The sequence below is a fragment of the Pinus tabuliformis genome, chromosome 7 (genome assembly GCF_031772625.1).
Source record: "Pinus tabuliformis cultivar Carrire ecotype Pingquan chromosome 7, CPIR1, whole genome shotgun sequence".
NCBI lineage: Eukaryota > Viridiplantae > Streptophyta > Pinopsida > Pinales > Pinaceae > Pinus > Pinus tabuliformis.
In genome coordinates, this window is record NC_142293.1 from 1966989513 (window position 1) to 1967016808 (window position 27296).

The window sequence follows — 27296 nt, forward strand, 5'->3', positions numbered from 1 at the left end:
CAATCATCGATTAGTGGCTCCTTAACTGGAGTGACTCAGGCTCAAACGGGTACCATTACCCCTCATCTTGGTCAAACAGCCAGTACTGGACAACAGCACATGGTCTCACAACCATGGCTAGTGCAATATCAACAACCACAATTCCAACAAGTTTGCCAAGGATCTGAACACCAAGTCTTTGCAAGTAATGGGTAGCTGTATATTCAAAATGGTCAACATCAATCATTTCATAATGGTTATTCCCATCAAACTTACCAAAATTATCAGCATCAAATGCACTATGCTGGTATGCAAAGACCCACTGCTTAGGCAATCCCATCTTATCCTGGGTATGCTTCACCAAACCTGAATCAACAGTTACCCTTGGTGGCAACTTTAGAGTTACCAGATAACAAACGATCCAATCATTACGCCCCTTGGTGGCCAGCAATTCCTCATAAACTTCCATCAAATATTCCTAAATTTAATGGAAATTCGGGTGAAGATCTGTCGAATCATGTGATGACCTTTCATCTATGGTGTTCATCTAACACTCTAAACAATGATTCGATTAGGCTTCGCCTTTTTCAGCGAACGTTAATTGGTCCAGCAACAAAATGGTATATCGAATTGCATAGAGCTTCGTTTGATAACTTCAGTACCCTAGCCACAACCTTTTTAACCCATTTTTAGTTACCCATAAGGTATGAAACCGGAATAGAGCTTCTTACCAATTTCAAGCAAACGACAGCCACTCACAGATCCGACCATATTCATGAGTGGCGACGTCATCGTAGAATGGTAAAAACATATGTTCCTGATCAGCTGTTGGTTGAATGGTTTATTAAGTCATTGTTACCTTCTATTACGGAAGATGTGGCAAAGGGAGGAGTCGTCAATTAAGAGCAAGTAATTTCTCGTGTGCAATATTTAGACATGATCTATACTCAGTCTGGCACGCTCTATGATAAAATCCTTAATGCTCCTAGACCAGAATTTTTAGTTTGTCCCTCTCCTAAATCAAACAAAGACTGTCATGCCAGGGACGGCATGATAGGAATGACCATCATGAAAACCGTAAAGGCTACGTCGAAGAAGGCCCATATGGTCTCAAGTCAAAATGCAAATGAATAACTTCTTGCCTCGGAAGTAAATGCCATATCGACTGACAAAGGCAAAGAAACCAAGAAACCAGGAGGCAAGAAGAAAAAAAAAAGGAAGAAGAAGAAACAGGAGGAGTCATCCCTTGAAAAACCTTCTGCAAACCCTTTTGGAGATAGGAAACCAAATCATCCATGCCTAATATGTGATGAGGATCATTGGACAAGAGAGTGTCTATATAAAGCTGAGCTTAGAAAATTCTTCAAGAATTCAAAAACCTCGGTAGTATTGACTGATCCGTTTCCAAATCTAGGAACAAATCTGGTTACTAGTGACAATGCTTCCCCATCCGAAGTGCTAATGTTGTCAGTTTCGAAGCAGCAAAATGATGCTTTGATATAGACAAGGAATAAACATTACAGGAATCCACAGCTATCGGACAACAAGGCCAATGATCAACCCAGTAGTTCGACAAAAACTTCGACCGAAGTTGTGCCGCCCATCATTCCTGAACTAACGATAAAGCCGACAAAGGGAGTAGTACACAAATCAACATTTAATCCTCGTTCCAGCACAGCACAACATTATAATATAGTGGAGGATCTGGCCCAATCGCCATCCACTATGTTGACACTTGAGGTACTGCAAAATTTCCCCTCTCAAAAGCAGGCTTTACTATCAGCGATAGGTGGGATTGACCCAACGGATTCCAATCTTGTGTCCTTTAATCACAAAGGATATGACCCTTAGTTACCAGATCAACTAGCTTTCCTCATTTAAGTGAAAGCCCTCAACAAAACTGTTCATTGAACAATTATTGATGAGGGGGCATCTACATGTATTATGTCGATGAGTTGCTGGAAAACTTTAGGATCTCCAACCTTGTCGCGATCTTCGATGACATTAAAAGAATTTGATGGATGATCATACACTCCATATGGGATTTTAAGTAACTTGCAAGTTGAACTGGGGGGCAAAACAATCGAAATTGATGTTGAGGTTATCGATGGAAACCTCAATTACAACATCCTACTCGGAAGGCCCTGGATTTATGCTATGGATGCAGTTGTGTCGACATACTTCAGAAAGATTGCATTTCCCTTCCAAGGAGGGATTACGATCGTCGACCAACAAAACTTCCTCCCCAATAGTTCACAAGTTATGGGAAGCATTCCAATGATCCATGGAAGCTTTGAATCACTTCAAAATGTTGGAGTAGGCTTACTAAAAGACCCTACATTAATGGGGACTTTTTCCCTACTGCCTCCAAAAAATCTGGTGGAAGTGGCCACGGTGGGAACCTGCAACATGATATCTTCTAGATTCAGAAGATTCCTGAACATTTTGTCAGCATGGATCAACCCCCCTAATAGAAATATTGTAGCAATCAATTTTCTTGGCTTGGGGGGAAAACCCAAATCAATGCTCATCGAGTGTTTGGATAGATAGGTCTAAGGAATATGCCACCTCTTCAGATCCTTGGTCACATGTACATTCTACAGACGAAGGAAGCATTCAATCAAAGATGATAAGAGAGGCACCATGGGAAGATTACCACCATTGTTCCCATCTTCCGAATTACCATGAAGATTATTCCAGCAACCTTAGTCATCCTTCAGTTTTTGATTTTCTATCAAATACTGTAAATACGGTGGATTTCGAGGATGGTTCTTATCTCGTGTTGACCTCATTAAAAAATGAAAGAAGGAGTAATGAGGATAGTTCTTTTACTGTGTCAACCTCATTAAAAAATGAAACAAATCCCTTTCCAAATCGAATCTTTGATTACGATCTCGTAAAATCCAAGTCGAGTCTTTCAAAGATCTCGGGGGTAAACCTTCATTCCAACCACCACGTTGAATGCAATGAAGCTTGGGGGGCATGCACCTCGATTTTCGTTATTACGCTGGGGGAATGCAAACTTATCACGAGCAGTGTTATCGCAAGGTTCAAGCCCGTTAAAAAATAAACTCGCCACGAGAAATTTTTATGTGAAGTTCAAGATCGTTAAAAATTAAACCTAAGCAATGAGCAAATGCTTCCCTGGAGTTTAAGCTCATTAAAAAATGAACCAATTTCTGGTAAATAACCATTGTGAATGCATTATCATCAGCTCCTGAGCCTTGGTCATGTTCTCATCATCACCTCCACTCTGTTTTAGCCGATCATTCACCTCCATTTGATTGTTTACCCCTTTTTGAGGAACAACTGCAAAGAGTGATCCTGTTAGCCATCCTTGTGACACTGCCGTGATTGGAAAATTCCAAACCTTACTTGGAATCAGCTGCTACCTGAAATTATCACTCGTTCCTCAAAAAACGAGTCTCCTTTAAGCTCTTTTCGTCTGACTCATAAAATATGAAAATATTGCCGAGTAGTTGGCCTCTCCAGCTCGTTAAAGCTACCAAGAGTGCTATCCCTCCTTTATATCTTAATCTTTTTGGACCTGAGGGATTATTACACAAAAAGATCGAGTGCTTGTTTTATTCGGCTCGTTAAAATTACTGAAAATTCATCCCTTTCGTATTATTTTATACTTTTTCGGACTTAAGGGATTATATGACAAAAAAGGATTATTGGAGTTTCCTTTACATCCCTTTCAGACTCTCTAAAATTGAAAAGGACCAAGTTATCTTTGTCATTAAAATCGTTAAAACCAATAGCGACATTCTTGTCCATATAGACAAGAGCGAGTCTCACTGTTGATAGGCTCATTAAAATATAGCGACGGGTTTCCCCGAAGGGAAAATTATAGAACAACATATGTTATCCTCCTCAAGATTGATAAAAATAAAGAGGTATTGGTTAGCAATGACTGGGGAAAATTGGGAAAAAAACTTGAAGAAACTTTATTAGTAGCAAGTCGCTCTTGAACATGACACTTTCACTCCGTCCGAGTTGGGTTGGGTTATTCTATTCACCGGTCATATCACCATTGGTCCATCACACCATCCATATTTGGGGTTAACGCTACCAATCCATGTCAGTGTCGCCGGTATGTTCAAGAGAAGTCGCTTAGAGAATTTAGCTGTGTCTCATCCGCTGCAATACATTCACGCTCCATTCTTTCATGACTGCCACCCTGAACCCTGTATCATCATATCGTTTTCACCTCCAAAATCATTTACTCTGTTCCATGTCGTAGATGTGGGATTCATTAAGGTCCTCCTACGACAAGTCACTTCTTGTCGACATCAGCTCATTATCCGAGAAGTCGATTTAGGAACAACCCTTCCAGTACATTGAAGCTTGCATGCCTCAATGGCAAGTTTCTCACTTTTGGTGACAAGTTTACATCAATGGCCTTCAACCGAGAGATTTTGCGTAGTGTTCAACGCCAAGTCCCCCTTTCACACCATGCAAATTGTACTATAGTACCTTGAGGGTCATCATCATTATCGGTGATTCCTCTCGCACCTGTTAACAACTTACATCATTGGCTGGTAATCAAGCGATGTCTTTCCATGTTCGACTCCAGAACATCTTTCACATGGATCGACTTGTACTCCAAGTGAATATTGGACGCGTTTGAATACCCGGGATCTAGTTTCATCCATCTAGGCTGCAATATATTCAGGAAAATAAAGATATCAAATGTACATCATTGTTGCACAGATGATCATCCAAATCAAAGGATGATGGCTCTATGAGAATCATCAGTCTACCACACAGACGGTTGTCTGTCTTATGTACATGAAAATGAATTTATAAAGCTGAGCATGGGAATGCCCGCCTCAGCTAGATCATGAAAAATATTATGAAGACAATGCATTGTATTGTATCTTATTACAGGTCACCTTCCAACTCGAAAAAACTTGGGATCCTCATGATAAAGCATTTCACTCGACATCCAAAGATTAATGACCTCATGCTTTAGTGGGCAACTGTTATAGACATTTTTGGGCACCGAAACCCCAATCATACATGTCCATAAACCAAGGGTTCCTAAGTCCCTAAAAGTGTTGTTTCATACCCTAAAGGAACAAGGTCAGCTAATTACATCATCTCCCAGAAGTTCTCCATGAAAAACTACTCAGAAATGGTCAAAAATAGACCATACTGATTGCTCAGTGCTGAGGGTGAGATGCATCGCACCTATTACACATGACAGGTGTGATGCATACCAAAATGTCCTTCTATAGGGTGCAATGGGTGAGAGTAGACAAATGGCGGAGGCAATTTTCTAAGTGGATGATCTTGGAATCTTCTAGAAACTTCCCCAAGACACTTGTCTCTCTGAATTCGCCCAAGGATGAGTAAGAGATCATCAACCTCCAAGTGGAATCAAGAACTATCAGAGAGAAGACACTAATCAAAATCCCAGAAGCTGACTCACCTCCCTGCAATCATCTATATATGGATCCCTCATCCAAGAGATCCAGAGGTTAGAGGCTGGAATTTTGTATCTTGTAAGGAAGTGTTGTTGGTTTCTTGGTGGAACATCATAGTGTTGGGTGATCTAAACTTTTCATGAGGTGAAAGAAGGGCTTTCATGTTGGAGGATGACGCTGGGTCAGAACAATTGGTTGTAATCCTCTTTTCTATTCTTGATATTAATAAAGCTATTCCAGTTTTCCTCCACATTCTTGTATGTTTGATGATATATGCATTTGTGTGGTCAATATATATCTTGTCCTATATTGTTTATGATTGTAGATCTTTGTTCTTCGATAGTATTATGCTACTTTGATTCCATAGGTGCTCTTTGAAGCTGGGTAGATGGAGGAGAAGCAACAAGGATCTGTCGGAAGGGAGAGGAACCGAGCAAGGAACCAAGCACAAGACTGAGGTTGGTGACCTACATTCCCCTCTTATCTACTTCTCATAAAGGAAAACGAAAGTAGTTTTAGTTTGTTTGTTTCTAAGATAGCTACCAGTCTTAGTGGGACTAGCAGCTCTAAGTGGACACTATATTTCCTGATAACAATACCTAATCACTGACGAATCATTGTAGAAAAAAACAGGATATCCTATTACATAGTGGCGAAATTTATTGATAGAGTAAACAAGAACAAAAAATTCTTCTTCTTTCACTGTATAGTTCAACTTTGCGGGTGTGTGATTCTTACTAATATAATAGATAGCATATGGATTTTTGTATTTTTCTTTCCTAAGTATGGCTCCTATTTCCATATCGAATGTATCCACTAAAATATGGAACAGAAAGCTCTAATTTGGCCCTTGTAACCTGAACCGGCAACCTGTAACCTGCAACCTGAACCGGCCCTTGTCTCACTTCGTGTGAAACGGTCTCCTTCACCTGCAAGTACCCTTGTCACTGTTACGAGCAACCTTTGCTCACCAGCTCCAACTGAGCTCTGATACCAACTGTCACGCCCCTACACCTGCGGTGATCTTCCAACCTCTTGTAGCGAGGTGCGGCACCACCGAGCACTTTCTTTTTAACAATACTACCACCCGTGGACTACGCCTACTTCAACATGAACATACTTAGCTTATGTTTTTGCAACTGAATAAAGCATTATCCTTTATACTTTAGTGAAGACCATTCTCAATTATTAACCATGAACAATAAACCGAGAACATCAACAATAAGAAAGTACAAAGGGAGGGGCAACTCCCAAAAAGTATGCCCAACAATATATTATAATAGCTTCTTCAATATTACAACAAGTAATGCTTGACAACCTTCAAGCCAATACTTAGAATAATTTTACAACAAGGCATAGAACAGCCTTATACAATTATATGCACCTTTGCACAAAGTGGAACACTCACCTGAGCCACCTATTTCACCTTGCCAAATCTTGCATACAATTATCTGCACATAACTGCACTTTCGGCACGCTTGCCTCACTCAAACCGCAGTTAAGTCCAAAACTGTGCTTTGGAAGACCTACGCATGAGCTATGCATAGTCTCCTTTACCCCTACGCTATTTTTACCCTTTGTGCGTATTTGCTGTGCGAAGTTGAATGGCTGAAATGAGGTGCAGCCACCTCTTATTTATACGCTTCACATCTTGGCATATAACCTTGGGCCGACATCTTAAATTATACCATGAAGCCCCCACATTATATTTTTATGGTGTCGACTTGGGTATATTTTATGCCCCACATTTTAATGCATATAAACCTTCGCATATCCTTATAACACATGCGTACAAACGTGGAATGACACTTAGTCATTTTTCCACATGCTCCATAACGTCGCATGGTTTCGTTGCATTGTGTCGCACATCCACCGTCGCTCGTCGCAAACCCGTCGCACAATCGGTTGTCGCACGCCCATCGTGCGCCCGTCATGCGCTCGTGCCCGGTTCCCATCGCACAATCACCCGGAGGCCTGACATTCTCCTCCACCTGAAATCGTTGTCATCCTCGACAACATACCATCATCCATGATGTTGTCCCCTCCACATAAGGAAAACATCACCGCAACATATGTAGAACCACTGTCATCTACAATATGTTGTCCATGTGTGTGTCTCCTCCAAAGTGAAGAGATCATCTAAACAAACCGACTCTTGATGTGCCCCATTCAGGTCCATGAAGCCCTCTCCATCATCTGCAATGTGCCATCCTCAAGTCTTCATAGAAACAAGTATGCACTTGTCTCACCTATCCATGTGCTACCCATGATCCTCAATCAAATCAGCTCTCATGTATAGAATGTCGTTGAGTCTCGGCTCAACCCATGCTCAAGTGTATCACCAAAGCATCATCATCATCATTGTAACTTCATCAATTCAAAGTGCCCCTTATCGATCATCTACATCAACTCATTCTTCCAATCCATGCCCATACATGTACTTTGAAAGAATGCATCCCATACTGCATCAAAGTCACCTGACCTCAGCTCCTCAATGTGTTAGATCTTTAAGTCCACCATGCTTGAAGTCCCTAAGTCACAACAATCCCATGTCCTCATGAGCTCCATAACCCATCCCCATATAGTAGGAATGCTCCATATCTGCTCACAAGTCCATCCAAGTCTTCAATCTTATCAACTCTTGATGTGTCCCATTCAGGTCCATGAAGTCCTCTTCATCATCTGCAATGTGCCATCCTCAAATATGCAATCTTATCAACTCTTGATGTGCCCCATTCAGGTCCATGGAGTTCTCTTCATCATCTGCAATGTGCCATCCTCAAGTCTCCAATCTTATCAACTCTTGATGTGCCCCATTCAGGTCGATGAAGTCCTCTTCATCATCTGCAATGTGCCATCCTCAAGTCCCCATTTCACACTAGCAAGTCCGCCTGCATAACATTCCTGCCCTAGCACTCCTCTTTGGATGTCCCTTGACATCTATACAAGTGTTTCCACACAATCTCCTTGCATAGGTCTGCCATGCTCCATATCTTCAAGTCTCCAACCTGATGTCCATGACTAATTTACCCATGTAGTCTAACCAGGTAGACACATCACAACATCTGGCCATCCCATCCAAGTCTTCAACTTTCGGTTTAGTGAACTCGGTCACCCAACCATCTCATCGTCATGTCATGAGTCCCTTCATCATAGCTCCTCCACCAAAGTGTCCATCAAGACTTGCTCTTGGTCTCGGCCATGACAAGTCCACCCAAAACATCACAAGTGTGTGCCCTCCTCAACCTGTCCATGAGTCATGCCGGCACTTAGCCAATTCTCCATGTGGCTAAAGAATGACCCAATCCTCCACAACGATCATCAAGTTCCATCCTTGTTCCGGGTCCTTGCACCTTTCATCATAAGGTCAAAAGTAACCCCAACAAGCTTTCCAACAACTAACAATCCTTGCTCTTCCATACAAGGTTCCATCATAGTCATCCATGGTAAGATGTCCTCTTGCCTTGGAAAACTGGCTTTGCCCTTCCCTGCACATGGTCCATCTCCCAAATGCCGAAATAAAACACAAGTATCATCACTTACTTCATCATCATGAGGCTCCTCCATGTGAGTGACCTCATTCATACATGTTGACAAACTGCACGATCCTGGTTCAACTTGATCATCTTCAAGTTCATCCTCTATCGTAGTCATGTCTGCAACATCTTCCTCTATCACGGCTTCCTCTTCCTTGTTGGCACAATCTGCAACTTCACCTTGCTCCATTGCCCAACCGGGTTGAAGAAGCTCTTTCTCAGCTTTAGCCTTCCTCTTCAAGGCTAGGAGATGCCTGTCAAGAGCTAGGCAATCCCACTTATTTTGGTTCAATTTCTGTCTTATCTTGAGCTCCTTGAGTTCTGCTTCAATCAAGTCTGCTTCCCTTGCAAGTCGAAGAGCTTCCTCTTTATTCTCATCAGAAATCCCTTCCTTAACCAAGGCATGAAGAGCATCCTTTGTTTCAAACAACCTTTTGCCACATTCTACAAATCCTTGTTTTACTCCTTCTGACTCTTCAAGTAGACTCCCTTCGAATTCTTCGAAGAATGTATAACCCAATGTCTGCAAGATAGACATCTTCACCTGCAACCTGAACCGGCCCTTGTCTCACTTCGTGTGAAATGGTCTCCTTCACCTGCAAGTACCCTTGTCACTGTTACGAGCAACCTTTGCTCACCAGCTCCAACCGAGCTCTGATACCAACTATCACGACCCTACACCTGCGGTGATCTTCAAACCGCTTGTAGCCAGGTGCGGCACCACCGAGCACTTTCTTTTTAACAATACTACCACCCGTGGACTACGCCTACTTCAACATGAACATACTTAGCTTATGTTTTTGCAACTGAATAAAGCATTATCCTTTATACTTTAGTGAAGACCATTCTCAATTATTAACCATGAACAATAAACGGAGAACATCAAAAATAAGCAAGTACAAATGGAGGGGCAACTCCGAGAAAGTCTGCCCAACAATATATTATAATAGCTTCTTCAATATTACAACAAGTAATGCTTGACAACCTTCAAGCCAATACTTAGAAAAATTTTACAACAAGGCATAGAACAACCTTATACAATTATATGCACCTTTGCACAAAGTGGAACTCTCACCCGGGCCACCTATTTCACCTTGCCAAATCCTGCATACAATTATCTGCACATAACTCCACTTTAGGCACGCTTGCTTCACTCAAACTGCACTTAAGTCCAAAACTGTGCTTTGGAAGACCTACGCATGAGCTATGCATAGTCTCTTTCACCCATGCGCTGATTTTACCCCTTGTGCGTATTTGTTGTGCGAAGTTGAATGGCTGAAATGAGGTGCAACCACCTCTTATTTATACGCTTCACATCTTGGCATATAACCTTGGGCCGACATCTTAAATTATACCATGAAGCCCCCACGTTATATTTTTATGGTGTCGGCTTGGGTATATTTTATGCCCCACATTTTAATGCATATAAACCTTCGCATATCCTTATAACACATGCGTACAAGCGTGGAATGACACTTATTCATTTTTCCACACGCTCCATAATGTCGCATGGTTTCGTCGCATTGTGTCGCACATCCACCACCGCTCCTCGCAAACCCGTCGCAAAATCGGTTGTCGCGCGTCCATCGTGTGCCTGTCGTGCGCCCCGGCCCGGTGCCCATCGCACAATCACTCGGAGGCCTGACAGATCATCATTTTGAACATTTAATGGGTCTCCATGGGCTCCATTGTCGAACATCACTTTTAACATTTTGTATTTTGGATTCCCAATAGTGGATGCGTGGTTAATAAATCCACTAATCAAATTGACCTCAGTTTTCCTTTTATAAGTAAGAGCTTCATCTAAGGGAAGGGGAGGATAGATATTTTCTTCCTAATATTTTGGAGGAGATGATTGGTAATTATTAATGGATAGGTGAGGATTGGCAAGTGGATATATGCTAAGGTTTAACAACAATTCCTTTTTCAATTTTCATATTTTCTGTCTGACACCCAATATACGCATCAACAATTTCTAGCCATGGCCTTCCTAATATGAATGAGTTGTCACCGAACTAATTTATGGGGTTAATAACCAGGAAATCTATTGGATATTCCTAGAAATCCACAAAGATGATAATGTCTTTGAGAGTCCATTCTCTTCTGACTATCGATATGTTAGTTAGTTAAAACTTAATTGTGGTTGGTTTAAATGTTGTAATCCAAAGGATCCCACAAGATTCTATGCTTAAGATATTTATTGTGGCTCCTAAGTCCACAAGGGTGTTTGGATCCTTCTATAGGGTGAGACAAAGGTGGTGCTATCTTTGAAAAATGTGTTATAAAGCGATGATAATAACCAACAATCCATGGAAACTGTGTACCTCACATTGTATACGTCGAGTAGGCAGCATAAGAATTACCTCAATTTTTGCTGGATTGACTTGAATACCTTCAGCAGAGATATAATGTCCCAAAACTACAACTTTTGTCATCATCATATGGCATTTTTCATTGCGAAGGCATAACTTGGTGATGATAAATCATTCAAAACTTTCTCCAAATTTTCTAAGTCTTGCTTAAATTCATTGCCATAGGGGGTAAAATCATCCATGAAGAGTTCAAGTACTTCACTAATTAAATAATAAAAAAATGGTCAAAATTTCTCTCTGGAATGTGGTGGGTGCATTACACAACCCAAATGGTAAAACCCTGTATGCAAAGGTTCCCCATGGATAGGTAAACCCGTTTCTGTCCTGACCTTCAAGACCAATCTGTATTTGTTTGTATACAATGAAACCATCAAGAAAGGAAAAAAAAATCCTCCCAATAAGAGTATTAAGGACTTGATCTACAAAAGGAGGAGAAAAATTATTTTTGTTTAGATTTATTCAATTCCCTATAGTCCACACAAATTCTCCATTTGCCTTTTTTCTTGGGGACCACAAGCAGAGGTCAACCCCACTAGATGTCAAAAATAGTATATATAAAATTAACATCAAGAAGATTTTGTAGTTCTTGTTTTACTATGTCCATAATGTGGATTTAACCTTGTTTGTGGCTGATGAATGGCTTAGGGATCTTTCTCAATGTAAATATGATGTGTACATAATTGAGGTTCGATGCCTTTCATGTCGGAATACTCCCAAGGGAAATCTTGTTTATATTTTTAGAGAATTTGAATCAAATTTTTACGTTGTTTTTCATCCAGATTAGCATTGATGTTCAAACTATTTCATGGCTCAATTTGAATGGAAGTGTTGTTGTGAACTGTGAGTCACGGCCCTACACCCGCGGTGATCTTCCAACTGCTTGTAGCGAGGTGCGGCACCACCGAGCGCTTTCTTTTTAACAATACTAACACCCGTGGACTACGCCTACTTCAACATGAACATACTTAGCTTATGTTTTTGCAACTGAATAAAGCATTATCCTTTATACTTTAGTGAAGACCATTCTCAATTATTAACCATGACCAATAAACCGAGAAAATCAACAATAAGAAAGTACAAAGCGAGGGGCAACTCCCAAAAAGTATGCCCAACAATATATTATAATAGCTTCTTCAATATTACAACAAGTAATGCTTGACAACCTTCAAGCCAATACTTAGAATAATTTTACAACAAGGCATAGAACAGCCTTATACAATTATATGCACCTTTGCACAAAGTGGAACACTCACCCGAGCCACCTATTTCACCTTGCGAAATCCTGCATACAATTATCTGCACATAACTCCACTTTCAGCACGCTTGCCTCACTCAAACCGCACTTAAGTCCAAAACTGCGCTTTGGAAGACCTACACATGAGCTATGCGTAGTCTCCTTTACCCCTGCGCTGTTTTTACCCCTTGTGCGTATTTTCTGTGCGAAGTTGAATGGCTGAAATGAGGTGCAGCCACCTCTTATTTATATGCTTCACATCTTGGCATATAACCTTGGGCCGACATCTTAAATTATACCATGAAGCCCTCACATTATATTTTTATGGTGTCAGCTTGGGTATATTTTATGCCCCACGTTTTAATGCATATAAACCTTCGCATATCCTTATAACACATGTGTACAAGCGTGGAATGACACTTAGTCATTTTTCCACACGCTCCATAACGTCGCATGGTTTCGTTGCATTGTGTCACACATCCACCGCCGCTTGTCGCAAACCCATTGCACAATCGGTTGCCGCACGCCCATCGTGCGCCCGTCATGCGCCCGTGCCCGGTGCCCATCACACAATCACCCGGAGGCCTGACATTCTCCTCCACCTGAAATCGTTGTCATCCTCGACAACATACCATCATCCATGATGTTGTCCCCTCCACATAAGGAAAACATCACCGCAACATATGTAGAACCACTGTCATCTACAATATGTTGTCCATGTGTGTGTCTCCTCCAAAGTGAAGAGATCATCTCATCAAACTAACTCTCGACGTGCCCCATTCAGGTCCATGAAGCCCTCTCCATCATCTGCAATGTGCCATCCTCAAGTCTTCATAGAAACAAGGATGCACTTGTCTCACCTATCCATGTGCTGCCCATGATCCTCAATCAAATCAGCTCTCATGTATAGAAAGTCATTGAGTCTCGGCTCAACCCATGCTCAAATGTATCACCAAAGCATCATCATCATCATTGTAACTTCATCACTTCAAAGTGCCCCTTATCGATCATCTACATCAACTCATTCTTCCAAGCCATGCCCATACATGTACTTTGAAAGTATGCATCCCATACTGCATCAAAGTCACCTGACCTCAGCTCCTCAATGTGTTAGATCTTTAAGTCCACCATGCTTGAAGTCCCTAAGTCACAACAATCCCATGTCCTCATGAGCTCCATAACCCATCCCCATGTAGTAGGAATGCTCCATAGCTGCTCACAAGTCCATCCAAGTCTTCAATCTTATCAACTCTTGATGTGCCCCATTCAGGTCCATGAAGTCCTATTCATCATCTGCAATGTGCCATCCTCAATCTCCAATCTTATCAACTCTTGATGTGCCCCATTCAAGTCCATGAAGTTCTCTTCATCATCTGCAATGTGCCATCCTCAAGTCTCCAATCTTATCAACTCTTGATGTGCCCCTTTCAGGTCGATGAAGTCCTCTTCATCATCTGCAATGTGCCATCCTCAAGTCCCCATGTCACACTAGCAAGTCCTCCTGCATAACATTCCTGCCCTAGCACTCCTCTTTGGATGTCCCTTGACATCTCTACAAGTGCTTCCACACAATGTCCTTGCATAGGTTTGCCATGCTCCATATCTTCAAGTCTCCAACCTGATGTCCATGACTAAGTTGCCCATGTAGTCTAACCAAGTAGACACATCACAACATCTGGCCATCCCATCCAAGTCTTCAACTTTCGGTTTAGTGAACTCGGTCACCCAACCATCTCATCATCATGTCATGAGTCCCTTCATCATAGCTCCTCCACCAAAGTGTCCATCAAGACTTGCTCTTGGTCTCGGCCATGACAAGTCCACCCAAAACATCACAAGTGTGTGCCCTCCTCAACCTGTCCATGAGTCATGCTGGGCACTTAGCCAATTCTCCATGTGGCTAAAGCATGACTCAATCATCCACAACGATCATCAAGTTCCATCCTTGTTCCGGGTCCTTGCACCTTTCATCACAAGGTCACAAGTAACCCCAACAAGCTTTCCAACAACTGACAATCCTTGCTCTTCCATACAAGGTTCCATCATAGTCATCCATGGTAAGATGTCCTCTTGCCTTGGCAAACTGGCTTTGCCCTTCCCTGCACATGGTCCATCTCCCAAATGCCCAAATGAAACACAAGTATCATCACTTACTTCATCATCATGAGGCTCCTCCATGTGAGTGACCTCATTCATACATGTTGACAAACTGCACGATCCTGGTTCAACTTGATCATCTTCAAGTTCATCCTCCATCGTAGTCATGCCTGCAACATCTTCCTCTATCACGGCTTCCTCTTCCTTGTTGGCACAATCTGCAACTTCACCTTGCTCCATTGCCCAACCGGGTTGAAGAAGCTCTTTCTCAGCTTCAGCCTTCCTCTTCAAGGCTAGGAGATGCCTCTCAAGAGCTAGGCAATCCCACTTCTTTTGGTTCAATTTCTGTCTTATCTTGAGCTCCTTGAGTTCTGCTTCAATCAAGTCTGCTTCCCTTGCAAGTCGAAGAGCTTCCTCTCTATTCTCATCAGAAATCCCTTCCTTAACCAAGGCACGAAGAGCATCCTTTGTTTCAAACAACCTTTTGCCACATTCTACAAATCCTTGTTTTACTCCTTCTGACTCTTCAAGTAGACTCCCTTCGAATTCTTCGAAGGATGTATAACCCAATTTCTGCAAGATAGACATCTTCACCTGCAACCTGAACCGGCCCTTGTCTCACTTCGTGTGAAACGGTCTCCTTCACCTGCAAGTACCCTTGTCACTGTTATGAGCCACCTTTGCTCACCAACTCCAACCGAGCTCTGATACCAACTGTCACGCCCCTACACCTACGGTGATCTTCCAACCGCTTGTAGCGAGGTGCGGCACCACTGAGCACTTTCTTTTTAACAATACTACCACCCGTGGACTATGCCTACTTCAACATGAACATACTTAGCTTATGCTTTTGCAACTGAATAAAGCATTATCCTTTATACTTTAGTGAAGACCATTCTCAATTATTAACCATGAACAATAAACCGAGAACATCATCAATAAGCAAGTACAAATGGAGGGGCAACTCCCAGAAAGTCTGCCCAACAATATATTATAATAGCTTCTTCAATATTACAACAAGTAATGCTTGACAACCTTCAAGCCAATACTTAGAATAATTTTACAACAAGGCATAGAACAACCTTATACAATTATATGCACCTTTGCACAAAGTGGAACTCTCACCCAAGCCACCTATTTCACCTTGCCAAATCCTGCATACAATTATCTGCACATAACTCCACTTTCGGCACGCTTTCCTCACTCAAACCACACTTAAGTCCAAAACTGTGCTTTGGAAGAACTACGCATGAGCTATGCATAGTCTCTTTTACCCATGCGCTGTTTTTACCCCTTGTGCGTATTTGTTGTGCGAAGTTGAATGGTTGAAATGAGGTGCAACCACCTCTTATTTATACGCTTCACATCTTGGCATATAACCTTGGGCCGACATCTTAAATTATACCATGAAGCCCCCACGTTATATTTTTATGGTGTCGGCTTGGGTAAATTTTATGCCCCACGTTTTAATGCATATAAACCTTCGCATATCCTTATAACACATGCGTACAAGCGTGGAATGACACTTAGTCATTTTTCCACACGCTCCATAACGCCGCATGGTTTCGTCGCATTGTGTCGCACATCCACTGCCGCTCGTCGCAAACCCGTCGCACAATCGGTTGTCGCGCGCCCATCGTGCGCCTGTCGTGCGCCCCGGCCCGGTGCCCATCGCACAATCACCCGGAGGCCTGACAGATCATCATTTTGAACATTTAATGGGTCTCCATGGGCTCCATTGTCGAACATCACTTTTAACATTTTGTATTTTGGATTCCCAATAGTGGATGCCTGGTTAATAAATCCACTAATGAAATCGACCTCAGTTTTCCTTTTATAAGTAAGAGCTTCATCTAAGGGAAGGGGAGGATAGATATTTTCTTCCTAATATTTTGGAGGAGATGATTGGTAATTATTAATGGATAGGTGAGGATTGGCAAGTGGATATATGCTAAGGTTTAACAACAATTCCTTTTTCAATTTTCATATTTTTTGTCTGACACCCAATAAACGCATCAACAGTTTCTAGCCATGGCCTTCCTAATATCAATGAGTTGTCACCGAACTAATTTATGGGGTTAATAACCAGGAAATCTATTGGATATTCCTAGAAATCCACAAAGATGATAATGTCTTCGAGAGTCCATTCTGGTCTGACTATCGATATGTTAGTTAGTTAAAAAATAATTGTGGTTGGTTTAAATGTTGTAATCCAAAGGATCCCACAAGCTTCTATGGTTAAGATATTTATTGTGGCTCCTAAGTCCACAAGGGTGTTTGGATAATGCTAGAAAGTTTTCCCAACACATGGACTATAGGAGGGTCTTTTGGTTTCTTCCCAGGCTTCTTAACACATAGTTCCTTAATAGTTTTGGCATAAATTGGAACATCTCAAATGGCCCGGAGAAGAGGAATTTTAATGCATAAGTTTCTAAGTGCCCCTATGATGTTAAAGTTCAAATAAATCAGTGGTTTAATTATACTAAGTCTCTCTGGGTAAGGTGAAGAAGAATCTATAGTTGTAGTAGGTTCTTATTGTTTCACTAATTGGTTAGGTGCTTCTATTTTAGTGATAACTACGGGTGATGAAAAATGATCTATTAAAATTTTCTCTTCAGTGAGGTTTTCATTATCTACCTGCCCATGTTTCCCTTCATCATCTTCTAAGAAATTCATCCTTCCAGATATTAACTTCAGTTCATTACATTCGAAGGGAGTATAGTGTTGTGGGGAAAAATGCCTATTTAGGACGATCCTATCCACCTAAGGTGTGACAGCGCCTTAGCAACAAACGAATGCAGCTATTATGATTCCTTCCTTTATGAAATGTGAAAGAGGAGAGATTGGCAGACTTACCGTTGTCTTCCGGTTGTCCCTCGATCTAGATCCTCTTCTCTTTGTGTGTCCACAGCTACTTGCCTCCTCGCTTGATCAAGAGAATAGCTACTTGAATCCCACGAGATCACAAGAGAACAGTTACCTGTGACAAGAGAATAGCTACTTGCAACAATAGAAGAACACAATACAAAGGAAAATATACATATTCATAAATGATTCAGGATTAGAAGTAAATCAAATATACTAATGTAATCATACAAAATACACCAGCATATAGGGAAGAATCAAGATAGCTTTATTGAAAGTAACAGGATTCAGGAAGAGATACAACCCATAGGGCTCCAACCCAGCATCTCCTTCCCAGCAGAATGGAATTCCTTCTTCAATTCCCTTGAAAGCATAACACACCCAATGTTTCTAGCCACAAACCAATAGCAATTATTTGCAAATACTCAATTCCAGCCTCCCTGACCTCTTGTAGGAGAGATCTATATATAGGGATATTGGAGAGAGGATGAGTCAGCTTGAGACTGGTATGAAACTGACTAGTGTCCTCTCCCTCTCATAGTTCTTGAGTCCACTTGGAGGTCCTTGCTTCCACTTGGAGATTTGGAACCTCTTACTCATCACCAGTCGAATTCCCTGATCCAAGTGTCATTTTGGAAGCTTCCTGGGCATTGACACCTTGAGAAATGACTCTGCCACTTGTCCAAACTCGCTCAGCGCAGGTAGCCTTTGTTACAATTGACATTCAACGCAGGTAGACAGTGGAGCAGTTGACATTCAGCGCAGATGCTCAGTGGAGCAGTTGACATGATCCAGAATTGCCTTGTTTTTGAGTGTTTTCAGGTGGAGAACTTTTGTGAGTTGCTGTGGTTTGTTGGCCTTGTTCCTCTAGGGGTAGGAACAACATGTTTAGGGACTTTGGATCCCTTGATTATTGACATTTCATGCTCAGTGATGCAAGGCACAAAAATGTCTATAACAGTTTCCCCCTAAAGTATGAGGCCGTTTATCGGGTGAAATGCTTTATCCAGGAGGGTCCGAAGTTCATCCATCTGCTGGGAGGAGACCTGTAATAAAATACAATACAATACATTATGATTCATACTGCTTTCATGATCTAGCTGAGGCGGGCATTCCCATGCTCAGCTTTATAAATTCATTTTTGTACATAGAATAGACGATTGTCTGATGGTAGACTGATAATTTTGGTGAAATTATCATCCTTTGAATAGGATGATCATCTGCTGCAATGATGTACATATCAAATGTCTTTATTTTTCCTGAATATATATCGCAGCCCGGATGGATGAAACTAGATCCGGGGTCTTCAAACTCGTTCGATCTTCACTCTAAGTACAAGTCGATCCATGTGAGAATTGCGCTGAAGTCGAACATGGAAAGACATCGCTTGATTACCGGTCAATGATGTAAACCGTTAACAAGCGCGAGAGGAATCACCGATAATGATAATGACCCTCAAGGTACTGCAGTACAATTCATGGTGTGAATAAAGGACTTGGCATCGAACACCACGCAAAATCTTCTGGTCGAAGGTCATTGATGTATACTTGTCGCCGGAAGTGAGAAACTTGCCATTGAGGCATGCAAGCTTCAAAGTACTGAAAGGGGTTGTTCCTAGATCAACTCCTTGGATAATGAGCTGATGTCGACAAGGAGCGATCCGTCAAAGGAGGGCCTTAATGAATCCCACATCAGTGACACGGAACAGAGCTAATGATTTTAATGGAGGTGAAAACAATCTATGACATATGATTCAGGGTGGTGGTCATGAATGGATGAAGGATAATGTATGGCAGTGGATGGAACCCGGTTGACTCTTTCTGAATGACTTCTCTTGAACATATGGCGACACTGATGCGATGGATCGGTAGCATTACCCCAAATATGGATGGTATGGCAAGACCATGGTGATGTGACCGGTGAATGAAACAACCCAACCCGAATGTGATACGGAGGAAAAGTGTCATGTTCAAGAGCGACCTGCTACCATCAAAGTTTTCTTGATTTTTCCCAATTTTTCCCCAGTCGTTGCTGACCAGTACCTCTTTATTTTTGTCAAGCTTGAGGAGGATAACATATGCTTGTTCTATAACCTGCCCTTCGGGCAAGCCCATCGCTATGTTTTAGCGAGCCTAGCGATAGGGAAACTCGTTCTCGTCTAAAGACAAGTTTGTCGCTATTTAATCATTTTAACGAGTCTAACGACAAGGATAACTCGGTCCTTTTCATTTTTAGAGAGTCTGAAAAGGTACATAAAGTCAACTCCAAAATTCCTTTTTCGTCATCTAATCCCTTAAGTCCGAAAAAGTATAAAACAATACAGAAGGGATGAGTTTTCGATAACTTTAACAAGCCGAATAAAACAAGCACTCGACCTTTTTGCGCAATAATCCCTCAGGTCCAAAAAGATTAAAATCTAGAGGGATAGCTCTTCCTGTCCTTTTAACGAGCTGGAAGGCCAAAACTCGGCAATCTTTTCATATTTTACGAGTCAGTTGAAAAGAGCTTAAAGAAGACTCGTCTTTTGAGGAACGAGTGATAAACAGGGATAGCAATTGATTCCAAGTACAGGTTGGAATTTTCCAATCACGGCAGTGTCACAAGGATGGCTAGGTGAAATCACTCCTCGTAGCTGTTCCTTAAAATGGGTAAACAATCATATGGTGGTGAACGATCGGCCAAATGAAAGATGAAGGTGGCAGGTGCAAACACGACCAAGGTTTTTATGGCTGATAAATTTACGATCACAGTGGTTATTTACCGGAATAGGTTCATTTTTTAGATAAAAATGAGCTTAAACTCTGGAAGAAACATTGCTCACTACTTATATTTATTTTTTAACGAGCATGAAGACCGCGTTAAAACTGCTCGGATCTTGCGTTTATTTTTTAACGAGCATGAACTTTATGCTAAAACTGCTCGATTACCCAGTCATAAGATAAGAGTGTCTCATGAAAGATCCCATTTTTTATAGAGCTTGCACCTTACCAAAGCTATGCTCACTCATCCTTTCTTTATGCAAGTTTGGAAACGGCTAATCCTACGAGTTTAAAGGGTTAGACCTACAGGTTTAAAGGGAGGACTTAAAAATTTAAAAAATAAATAGTCGCCCCTTGCTTGCACTCCAAAAGGTTTGCATGCCCCCAGGTATAAAACAGAGTTTCAAGGTTACCTCTACTTACCCTCCGCCAAAACATTTGTTTTAATCGAGAGAGGCTTACCTCTTTCAGGTTACCCAAAGATTGTGTCGTTAATCTTTCAAACAAAACACTTCCTCGGCAATGTCTACCGAAATAGACAAGGGTGAATGACTGTTGCCAAACACGTAACTTTGACAAAAGAATCTTATTCTAGAACAACCCCTCTTCCACCCACGGACGGGGTACGGACTAGTCATATTCTCCCGTGGAAACCTACCCTATACCCAAAGTTTCCCTGCCGAAGCAGGCCAGGATGCATGCCCCTTGGGTTCCAGTCATATCCTCCTGGATTACTCGCGCTCATCAGGAGGACAGACCGTGGCTTGAGACACTTCTTGCATGAATAGACCATTTAGGGATGGCATATGACTATTTGCGATGTGTGATCCGGGAAACGAAAGTTGGTCCACGAGCTTGACCATTCTTCCTTCATGCAGAAAACACATTACTCTAAAGAGTGAGGAGACTACAGCTCCCATGCAATATATATAGTCTCGTCCAAGGAGTAGGTTATAATCCAAGGGTCCTTGAACAACCATCACGTTCATTTGAACGGTCTTCCCTTTCAATGTTATAGGCACATTGGGGAGGATCCCTAAAGGTCGACTAGTTCCTTTATCAAAACCTGATAGATTTCTTATCTCAGGTAAAAGCGTTGGCGAACCAAGCGCTTTCCAAGAAATAGAGGAAAGGATACTCACAGATGCCCCCTCATCAATGATAGTGCCAGCCATTACCATTCTGTATATTTGACAGATAATTCTGAATGGCACACTAGCTGGCAACTGGGGTCTACCTAGTTGGTTCCAATCAAAGGATACAACTAGGTTGCTTGGTGGTGGGACTGAATATACGGCCGGATAGCGCTCTGATGAACTTCCTTCCTGCGACAAAGGAATGGTGGCATTGCCTCCTTGATCATCAGAGTCAGTGCTGATGAAGAGAACTTGGACGGTGTCGTCTGTATTCTCCTCTGTGATGGTGTCATTTGAAGGTGGAGCCTCTGAAGGCAAAACCGGGTCAACTGCCGTATCAACCTTTTGACTTTCTTCAGGCATGGATCCAGATGGTTCTTCTTCAATGATAGGTGCTTCGGCTGACCATCTAAGTGGCTCAGCCGGATTCTCAACTAGTGAGGGACTTGGCAGGAGTCTTTGATATCCAGGAGGAAGATTCGCTCGTAAAATCGGGCGATCTTCCAGAACTCTTTTTGCCTCATCTAAGAAGGGACAACGGTGGATGGCGTGATCGCCTTCACACAGTCTGCAGGGAAATTTAACTCTCCCATTCTGTCCTGGAGCTTCACTCCCACTAGTTGACGGTGAGCAGTCGACATGGCTATCAGAGGTCGATGCTCCCGAATTGTGCAAACGGGGGGACCAGTCTCTTAGTATCCGTGGGATACAGGGACAATCTCTATGGAAGTGGTCTCCCCTGCATATGACGCATGGCGATTTAGGCCTTACGAGTGCGGTGTGTGGATTTTTGTTAGATGATACTTGTCTGCCCCCAGTCGCCTTAGGCTCCTTCTTCTTCTTTTCTTTCTTCTTCTTCTCCTTCTTCTCCTTAGGAACCCGATTTTTTGATCGACCAGTTCCATCAAGCGAAGAGGAAGGAGGGTAGGAAGATGAAGTGGAAGGCTGGGAGGCAACTCTTGTCTGATCTAACTGTTGACTCGACTGTTCAGGAGTGGTGGTATTCTGAACGACATTGGTCAAAAAGAGCCAAACTGGTAGGCCAATCGTCAGTCCTCGAAGCGACAATGTGGCCATGTGGGGCGCACCAACATCTCCCCAAGAGGAGAAGGGACCAGGATTTCCACCCAAGGGAACTCCTTGGTTGGTGTGCTCCATCTTTTCAACCTAAAGATCAACGCAGGATTAAAGGATGATTGTTCCGTTTAAAATAAATTGTTAACGACGCTTTTTAGACACAACTTGCTTTTTCAGTTTTAAAGAGTCGAGAAAAAGCTAAAGATGACTCTAGTCTCCTTCGATGTTTTAACGAGCCCGAAGTGACAAATGCTCGGATGGACTTTTTCTGTTATAGAGTCTGAAAAAGGCCAAAAGAAACTGCTCTGGAGATCTAGGCAGAGGGTGTGCCAAACTTTTCGCAAAACCACAGAATACGTTTTATGGTACGGGTGGTCGATCTTCGTGAATGCTGTGTTCACTGCATTGCGATCAGTAGGGCGGCCGACACGGCTTCCTAAGGATAAAAGATATATGCCTATAGGGGTCTCCCAATATATACGTGACGGTACGTGGGAGCACAAGCCGTATTAGCACCACCGACTCTCAGGAGGAATCACCCACCTTCTTCGAGATCGACAGTCACTATGTTTAACGACACCGGAACACGTCTCTAGCCTAGACCTCTATGTTGTGCGTTATGTTACAAAGTGTTGTTGGGTTCATTCAGTTTATTTTAGGTTGATCTTTTTAAATTTTGCCTTTCAAGGTTCACCACGAGATGTATGATACAAATTCCTAAATGCAGTCTAAGATGATAAGCAAGCTTTACAATCTTTCAACTTTGAAAATCCTAGCTATTAAGGGAAAAGAGAGCGACTATCTTTTCTCAAAGAGCAATCAGCACACTCTAATGCACTTTCCCTAAATCCAACATGCAAACTTATCAAATGCAAAATGCACAATGCATCTGTTTGTTTTCAACTTTCTTAGTATAAATGCCTACAAAGAAAGCTTTTTGCACAACTTCGAATTTGCTTTTACAATGATCAAAATAAACAAGTTCACTTTCTTCGAAATCAACAAGGGTAGAAGAGATTACAATCACTTTGCGATTTTCGAAATAAAGACTCGTTTTGATACTTTGAAAAGAAAAAATTCAAACCAATAAGCAAAAGTAAAACTATAATCAATCTGAACAAACAGCCAATGAACTCTCTTCTAAGATCACTCTCAATCAGATCTGAATCAAAGGCTACAGAAAGACCACTTTACTCATGCGAAGGAAGACTGTAAATGACGCCACAAACACATAAAAACATTCACAATCTTTTTGTACAAAAATGGGGCGGAATTCAGGCAAAGAAAAGGGTTATCAGGCTAGTACCTATGCTGGTTAAAGGCTGCAAAAAACAGAGATCAAAACAGGGCAACAAAGGACAAAGAACCCCAGCTGCTCAAGGCCACACTGGTTTAGCGCAAGTCCAACACTGTCAGTTTGACATTCAACGCAGGTAGCCCCTTTGGGACCTGCGTTGAAATGCAGACTGCCTTCACAGTGCCTGCACTAAAGAGAGAAACTCTCGTTTCTCTTGGTTTCTGGGTCACAAAATGCTCAAAAATCAACTGTTTCAGGCCAAATCAGAAACACAAGCAAGGTATAAACAGAGGGATGCCTTGATAGGGTACTAAAGACTATCACAAGTATCAATCAAATAGTTTGTGGATCTAGTTTAGATCATAGACAAGTCCAACATATTGGATCAAAGCAACAACTTTTACTTTGCATCCGGGAAAGATGCAGTTCAAGAATTGTTGTCAAGTCTATGAAGTAAACAAATGACGGAAACACAAATGAAATGAATAAACAAGTTCTTCCCCAGCGGAGTCGCCAATTTGTTGTGGGCAAAAATGCCTATTTAGGACGATCCTATCCACCTAAGGTGTGACAGCGCCTTAGCAACAAATGAATGCAGCTATTATGATTTCTTCCTTTATGAAATGTGAAAGAGGAGAGATTGGCAGACTTACCGTTGTCTTCTGGTTGTCCCTCGATCTAGATCCTCTTCTCTTTGTGTGTCCACAGCTACTTGCCTCCTCGCTTGATCAAGAGAACAACTACTTGAATCCCACGAGATCACAAGAGAACAGCTACCTGTGACAAGAGAACAACTACTTGCAACAAGAGAAGAACACAATACAAAGGCAAATGTACATATTCATCAATGATTCAGGATTAGAAGTAAATCAAATATACTAATGTAATCATACAAAATACACCAGCATATAGGGAAGAATCAAGATAGCTTTATTGAAAGTAACAGGATTCAGGAAGAGATACAACCCATAGGGCTCCAACCCAGCATCTCCTTCCCAGCAGAATGGAATTTCCTCTTCAATTCCCTTCAAAGCATAACACACCCAATGTTTCTAGCCACAAACCAACAACAATTCTTTGCAAATACTAAATTCCAGCCTCCCTGACCTCTTGTAGGAGAGATCTATATATAGGGATATTGGAGAGAGGATGAGTCAGCTTGAGACTGGTATGAAACTGACTAGTGTCCTCTCCCTCTCATAGTTCTTGAGTCCACTTGGAGGTCCTTGCTTCCACTTGGAGATTTGGAACCTCTTACTCATCACCAGTCGAATTCCCTGATCCAAGTGTCATTTTGGAAGCTTCCTGGGCATTGACACCTTGAGAAATGACTCTGCCACTTGTCCAAACTCGCTCAGCGCAGGTAGCCTTTATTGCAGTTGACATTCAATGCAGGTAGACAGTGGAGCAGTTGACATTCAGCGCAGATGCTCAGTGGAGCAGTTGACATGATCCAGAATTGCCTTGTTTTTGAGTGTTTTCAGGTGGAGAACTTTTGTGAGTTGCTGTGGTTTGCTGGCCTTGTTCCTCTAGGGGTAGGAACAACATGTTTAGGGACTTTGGATCCCTTGATTATTGACATTTCATGCTCAGTGATGCAAGGCACAAAAATGTCTATAACATATAGTCATACTGTGGATTTTCTACAAGTTCCATATATTGGATAGGTCTATTATTAGAATTATAATTTTGTTGGGAAGGTAGTTGAGGGCACAATGAAGGTGGAACATTTGGGAGTAACTGGAGTGGATATTGCAATGGCTCTTATGATTGAGGCAGTGACCCGGTGGATGGGTCCACTAGTCCTATAGGGTGTTGCCAATTCTAGGGCCACATAGGTCCATGTGTGGAAGAATTTACCCAATTGGATTGGTATGGGTTATTTGAATAATTTTTCCATGGGGGTATAGTATATTGTTGATTAAGCCATGAAGGTCCAGAAAACTACCGATGTGCCCATTGTGGTGTAAAGCCTAACTGGGATTGCCAAAAACATTGCTGACACTATGATCCAGGAGTTTGTTCTTGGATATACTCTCCAAAATGAAACAATGCAGGATCTTGAATCATACTTGTAGGGTGTGGTTTCCACTGTCATCATTGTACCATAATATATGTCGGCTTAGGATCTTCTATTTCCTCTTTGAACACAACTTTAAATGATAGGAGTGAATGGAAGTGTTCTGTAGAGTGATCTTTGGCACATATGGCACATATTTTGACTAGACCAAGTGTCCACTCTTTGCTACTATGCTTGTTTCGACAACAAGGGAGAAAAATGGGTAAAGTTTGTTCTAACTCTACTTGTTTCTGCTTTACTTGCAAGATATATAGTTGTGTAGTTAATGTACTGCCAATATCAGTTTTAAAGTCTTCGAGGAGATTACCAATCTCTACGCGAGTCACCCCTCCTCCTGTAGTTCTACTAGTTCTACTGAGGGGATCTTGAACTCTGGATTTGGCTCCCATACTTCCTCACGAGCACTTCATACATATATTTAAAATGTCATCATATTCTTCCTTAGAAATATCACATTTTCCCATTACATGAAGTGTCTCTATCCATTCATCTTTCATTCCTCTAATCAAAGTAGTTTTTAGGACTTCTCTAGGTAGAGTAGTATAAGGTGATGTTTGCAAATTGTATTGGAATATATCGACATATTCTTCTAAGGTATCATCATCTTTAGGCATCATTTTAAATATTGACTATTTCATATCCCTATATCGACAATAGTCTTAGTCTTTAGTGAGGAAATAATTTTCATTCAATCCCACGAAGTTATGGTACCTCCTCCTAATACCATAAACCAATGTAGAGTTGACCCCTTTAAAACATAAGGATTTTTTTTTCATTTATGAGGATCAATGGTATAGTCATAACCTCGACATAAGAAGTCCAATTCAAACATAAATGCATTAATATCCTCGGAAGACATTCCATGAAAGTTTGGAAGATTCTCTAATGGAATAGATTTCATTGGTGCATTAGCCTGTGGATCGAAAATAGGATATTCTATGGTTGAATTCTGGGTTCCTGGTGTTGCATTTTCCATTTGATAAAAAAAATTATAGTAATCCTCAGGTATTTCATAGTTAGGAGACATTACCTGAGGAACATTGTGTTAGCTAAGTTCTGGGTTCTGGGTAGGTTTTACAATGCTACTTAAATCATGAATTTCATATTCCCCCTTCGCAACAAGTGTTTCTAGAAATCCAAAAGGTTGTAGCTATTGCTCACTTGTTTCATGCCCTCCCTCTCTTATATTACAAGAATGTCCCTCTATGTTACTAGAAGGACTACAATTATTAATAAATGTATTTTGAAATATGTACTCAGACCTCACAGTGTTATCATGAATCTCAATGTAAGTTATACATGATGATCCTGTCACTTGAGGGGAAACAATAGAACCCTTCCCAGATGTTTTTTGAGGACATACCGATGCTTGAGATTCTAACTGAATATTGATTTCATCTATAAAGGTTTTCCTTCCAAGGTGAGAATGACC